The 6,429-nt window shown below is 34.3% G+C and overlaps 1 pseudogene; it reads right to left on the bottom strand.

Moving 5' to 3' along the window:
• Positions 1 to 5,296: 5,296 nt before the first annotated feature.
• LOC101356499 (ATP synthase subunit g, mitochondrial pseudogene) lies at positions 5,297 to 5,606 on the bottom strand (annotated as a pseudogene).
• Positions 5,607 to 6,429: the final 823 nt, after the last annotated feature.

Here is a 6,429-nt window from a genome sequence, read left to right as displayed (position 1 = left end):
AACTTGTTCTACTTGTTTTTATAAGAGAGATAAGGAATTTTTTTATCAAATTTTTTTTCAGCATTTATTTTCCCTTCCTTTTAGCTATGGAGTATAATAATATACATTAATGTATTTATTAATGTTGAGCCACTCTTGTGTTCCAAGAATAAAACTTGTTTGATTTTAACACAGAGAGGATTTAGTGTATTTGTATTTTAGTTAGAACTTTTGCCTTTATTTTCATTGAGTTACTGGGGTATAGAGCTGAGTGTGTGTGTGTTTGTGTGCATGTGTGTTGTGTGTGTGTGTGTATGGTCTGTCCTTATCAATTTGGTGTCTCAGTCACAGGCAAGCCTCAAAGAATGAGTGTGAAAACTTTCAGGTTTTTTTTTTAACTATGTTCTGTAAATATAGGAGCCCTGGTGGAGCAGTGGTTAAGATCTCAGCTGCTAACCAAAAGGTCTGCAGTTCGAATCCACCAGTCGCTCCTTGGAAACTCTATGAGGCAGTTCTGCTCTGTCCTATATGGTTGCTATGAGTCGGAATCCTCTCGACAGCAACGGGTTTGGGTTTTTTTTTTTTTGGTCTGTAAATATATATATATGTGTGTGTATATATGTAGATACATATATAAACATATATATGTATAGTCCTCATTAAAAGATTGCTAGGACTGGCTTGTAATCACTGTCTGGATTTGGTATCTATTTAGGGTAGAGATTTAACCAGTTTTTCAATTTATTTTCTGAATTCTTACATATTCAGGTTTTCTATCATTTTGACCTACATTTGAGTAATTTATATTTTCTCAGAAAATAAATTTTCTTTAAATTTTCACATGTATTGATGATGTAATAGAAGTGACTATTTAAAAAATATTATATAATGTCTTTTGGTTCCCTTTTCAATTTTTTCAATCATTCATCTATTTTCCTTCTAAATATTTTTCATTTCTTTCCTCTTTATGTATTTCCACATATTTCAAACTTTTATTTGGTTTAAGAATGAATAAAGAAATGCTCAGGTTTGTCCTGTATAAACTCATTTAGTTTGTTGCAAAATAGTCATGGCAAAGCACACAAGTAAGACCTCAAGACATTCATTTAGCACTGGAGAAGCAAAATCAAAATAAACAATTACACTGTTAGTTCAGATGTCAGAGTCCAGATCTTTAGACTTCAGGCTTTTACCTTTAAGGAGTGGTCTCTGGGAGGAGACTTGAGCAGACCTCAAACTCAGAGGAGGCACCCCGCAGCTGGGGTCGGAGGTTGGTTGTGGCGAGCAGCAGGCTTCTCGGTCTTCAGACAGAGTCAGAGAGACCTTCTGCTTCTTCTTCTCCCCAAATGAGCAGAAATCCATGGGTTTATACACCCTGTGTGCTGTCATGTTCAATGATAATTGGATGTTTTATGGCCAGTTAAGAGATTGTTGTATGACATATGTATGTTTTGTTAATTTATACGTGGTTTATTGCCAATTAGGGAATTGTTGTATAACATTCTTATATTCTTGTTTACTACATGTTTCAAGGCCAAGTTAATTAATTAAAAATGATGGGAATTGTTTAGTGACATACTTATGTTTTGTTAATTTATAGAGATATGATTAATGTTACATTCCATTACCCCGGATGCACAGCTCAATTTCAAAAAGTTGTTTACGACCTACTTCAGATACTTATCTTATTTTCAAGGTTAGACCAACTTTCTAATGACTTATAGTTAACGGTTAGAGAGCCTTACAGAAGTATATATGTTTCTAATTCTAAGTTCAGAAATTCTCTGTTTAGAACTTCACATTATAAGTGGCTTATATATAAATGTTCAAAAGCAATATAAAAACATCATAAATGTAAAAAGCAGTATAGAAGCATACATAATAGTGACTTACACATGTGTTTTCTAAGAACATTACAGAATCAGATGTGATTTGATAACATACAGAAAGCATACATAACAAAAACATATTTTGATTACATGTTTGAAGATACACATTTTCCCCTGAATTCCTCTTTGGCTTTACTGCAATGTTTTGATATACAGAATCCTCATTTTTCCTCATTTTCATATTGTTTATAATTTCCATTATCATTAATTTTCACTTATGGCATCATTATTATCATCATTTACCTTTATAAAGGACAGTTTGGAGTTGAGAGCTATCCTCTTGTTGCATTTTCCATTTTTATTGCATTACATTCAGTGAATATGACTTATAAGAGGTTTTCCTTTTTCTTTTCTAAATTTATGATATTGTTTTGAGTTTTTGCACCGCTTTTTTTCCAAGTATGTTTGAATTTTTTTTTTTTATTCTCAGTACTCATCATTCTTAATCATATTATTTAAATCTGCATTATCAGTTAATTTTGGTCTACTTGATCTATGAGTCCCGGGTGGTGCAAATGATTAATGCACATGGCTGCTAACTGAATGGTTACAAGTTTAAGTCAACCCAGAGGTGCCTTGAAAGCAAGGCCTGGTGATCTACGTTAGAAAAATGAGCCATTGAAAACCCTATGGAGCACAGTTCTACTCTGACACACATGGGGTTGCCGTGAGTAGGAAAAGACTTGAGGGCAACAGTTTTTTTTAATTCATCTATCAATTTTTTTTTCTTTTTAAATGTACATTGAAGTTCCACTAGTATGATGGATTCATTAATTCTCCTTAAAATGATCATTTGTATTTTGCCTTAAATATTTTAAAGACAAATTATTAGAAACAAAAAATTCAAGACCACTGTGTTTTCTTTGACTTAAACTTTTATCAATATTAAATAAACCTTTATGTACACTTAATGTGTTCTTCATGAATTCTATTCCATCTAAGATCAATATTGCACTGTCCATTTTCCTTTTGTAAGCAATAGTAAATCTTTCTTGGTTCCTTTACATTTATCAAGTTTAATTTATTCCATTTTAGGTCATTTTTGTTGAAAATTTTGTATCCTATTTTTCTTCTAGTAGTTACATATTTTCTTCCAGTGTACATCAGTTCTCCTTATTTTGTAAAGTAACATATTTTGATTTTATAATATGAAAAATTTTCAAATATACAGGGAATTATATAACAAATGACTATTTACCCACCAATTAGATTTAACAGATACTGAGACAGATAGGGTTAACTGTGCTGGCAGAATAAAAAAAGCTGTTGAAGGATTACCACCTAGAAGTTGAGTAAACAGGAACCACATCCTGTCAACATAAAATAAGGTTAAAAGAACCCAGGAATTACTACTTCCTCCTTAGTGTTTTTTCTAGTCTCTTCCCCCGCCTTACAGGCTCCTCATGCACAGAAGAACAAAGTGTGACTGCTGTTTGATCTCCCTTGGCCCACTGAAGGGGTCGAAGTAGTACAGAAGATCAGTGCGTCTGTGCCATATCCCATATCCCAAAATAAGTGATGCCGAGAGTTGCCGAGGGGACTCCGTCTTGAATATCAGTTGGTTCCATCTTGGATTCCAGATGCGCATGCAACCTAATTAGTATGCACTACCATTCCAAGGAGTACCCAGCCCTTCGAAGAAACCCACTGAATATTCATTGCTCTATTGTCCCCACCGAACCCGTATAAGCTGTAGCCTTGCATCCCCTTGCGAGTCAGTCTTTTGGAGAGGCATGAGCCCCACTTACTCCTTGTACTTGTCACATGTAAAATAAACCTGTTAGAACTGAACACAGAAATTGTCTCCTCTGCGTATTCTTACAAGAGAAAGACAAAGACCCATTGAGTCCGGAGGGACTTCGTGCCCTCAGTGGTTACAATACTAACATTTTTTTCATTTTTTATACCATTACTTTGAACTAATACTTAAACTTCTATTTTACTACCAATGTCAAGATAAATCAGTAGCTATATTTTCCTTTTGAAAACAATAGCCATACTATACTATCTCTCTTTCTAAATTCCTCACCAGTAAGTTTCATTATTTTCCAAAGATTTTATTTCCTGGTTGACATTTTTTAACATAACTGTATCAGTAATTATTATGAATTGAATTGTGTCCCCCCAAAATATGTGTTGTAAATCCTAACTTCTATGCAAGTGGTTCTAATTCCATTTGGGAATGGGCTATCTTTGTTATGTTAATGATACAATTAGTGTAGGGTGTGTCTTGAGTCAATTTCTTACAAAATATAAAAGAAGGAGATTAAGGAAGCAGAGATGGGGGAAGAGAGATGCCAACCCACAGGAAGATAGTCCAGGAACTGATGTTCAAAAGAGACAAGGCCCTTACTCCAGAGCTGACAGAGAGAGGAAGCCTTCTCCTAGAACCAGTACCCTGAATTTGGACTTCTAGCATCTTAAACTGTCAGAAAATGAATTTCTGTTTGTTAGAGCCACGCGCTTGTGTTATAGCAGCACTAGATAACTAAGACAGCAATCACTTAACTTAATTAAAATTTCATTATTGGTGAATATTTCATCACTATTTCTTGTTTCCCATATATTTTTTGTTGTTGTTGTTGTTGAATGTATATAAGGTTTTCATAATTCTTACAGGTTAGCTGTACAGGTATTAATATTTCTGAGTATTTATCTGATGAAAAATGCTATTATTTTGCTTCGTTGTTTGCTATAGAATTCTGGATGCCAAATCATTTTATATCAGAACTTTGAAGATGTTGGATATTTTTTGTTTGTTTTTTCCACTAGCTTCCATTGTTAATGATTAGAAGTCTGATGCCAAAATGATTTTCACAATTATATAGGTAGGTTTCCCCATCCCACTCCATCAATGCTTTTAGAATTCCTCTTTGTTTCTTGAAGTTTTACAGTTTTGCTAGATTATGCCACTCGCTGTGGATCTTTTTACACTGGCTGTATTTTGAGTGGCTCTTAAACCTTGAATATGTTTATCTTTTTTCAGTTGTAAATGTGTTTCTCTTTTTTAGTAATTATTTCTTCTTCATTTTCATTTTGTTAGTTTTGTTTGTTTTGTTTTTTGCTTTTTAGAATTTTTTTTTTCTATATATTTTGGAAGTTGAAGACTGATTTCCCATGTTTCTTAACTTTTGGGGATTTTTTTTCTTTTTCATATTTTTACACCTCTTTTTGCTCATCTTATGAGTTTTTTTCTTTTTCTTTTATTTTTTCATCTTTGTGTCTCTAAATGTTATTTTAAGCTGTGTTAGTTCAATTGATCAGGCCTTCAATCTTATCATCATATGTATGTGCATATATGTTATAAGAACTTTTTAAATGTCTGTTCTTTTTATTTTTTCATTTTATTCAGAAAGAAGTATAATCACACATGGTCCAAGAACACTCACATAGTAAACTAAATATAATCAGATGTTAAAAATTGGTCTTCAAACATCATAGCCAATGATGCCACCCTTGCCTATGATCTCACAGATATGAAACCACATCCACACTTCAGTGGCCACCAATCCAGTCAGCAGAGCTTCCTTAACTGAGGTATTTGAAGCTATTAGCTTTATCACTACTGACTATTTTTTTCAAGCTCCAAATAGCTGTAGGAATCTCAGCCAGGGTTGAAGGAACCAGCTCCACTGTGGCATAGTGCTAAAATGTGGCCAATCGAGGTTTCAAGTAAGTGGCAGCAGTTTTTACTATCACCAAAGCCTTCTCCACCAGGTTAGGGACAAATTGGGCCATGGATTTAGGATGGAAAGCCCATTGCCCCCAATGACCGGCTTCTGTTCGTTTTTTATTACAGCTTGTTCCTGTATGATTTCAATGTCTTACACTCTCTCTGGGAGTGCTAATTAGCAGTTTGGAAGTTCCCTTCTATATCTAAATGTTCTCTGTTTTTCTCAGTGTAAAAATTCTCATGAATATCCAGTGATTCTTGATTTTTATGAATTAAGACTTATCTTGGTAATAGGAGATGACCTATGTGGGTTTTCCTTTGCAGCTGCATAGATGTGCTTCGCCACCTGTGGGGAGAACTGCTAGTCTGGTGTGCACAGGCAGAAAATACCAATAGTTAGGTAAAGGTTCTAGGTGAGGCACAGCATGTAGACACTTATTTGCTAAAATAAGGAGTATTTTGCTCTGATGCATGAGGTATTTAGTGCATTTACCTCCTGAGCAGACGTCTTTCCATTCATTCTTCCTCTGTATGTTTTCTGGGGATTCTGAATCACCTCTTAATCTGCTTTTCTCTCTCAACCTCTACATGACACTCTTCAGTGCAGTGGCTCTCAACCTTGGCTTCATATAAAACTCATCTAGGGAACTTTAAGAAAATCCCAATGCCCAGACTTCAGTCCACAACAACTAACTCAGAATTTCTAGAAGGGGGGCCCAGGCATCAGTATTTTTTAAAGCTCCCTGAGTATTTCTAATGAGAAGAATCAAGGCTCAAAATCTGAACTGAACTAAAGTATGAGATGGAGCAGGAATGTTTCACTCTTTATCAGTTCAGAATGCAGTTCTTTAATTGTACTGGTACTTTTATTTTATTATTATTTATTTT

Source organism: Trichechus manatus, unplaced genomic scaffold (assembly GCF_000243295.1).
Source record: "Trichechus manatus latirostris isolate Lorelei unplaced genomic scaffold, TriManLat1.0 scaffold00159, whole genome shotgun sequence".
Taxonomy (NCBI): Eukaryota; Metazoa; Chordata; class Mammalia; order Sirenia; family Trichechidae; genus Trichechus; species Trichechus manatus.
Note: the sequence above shows the minus strand (reverse complement) of the source record. Positions and strands in the feature narration are given on the sequence as shown.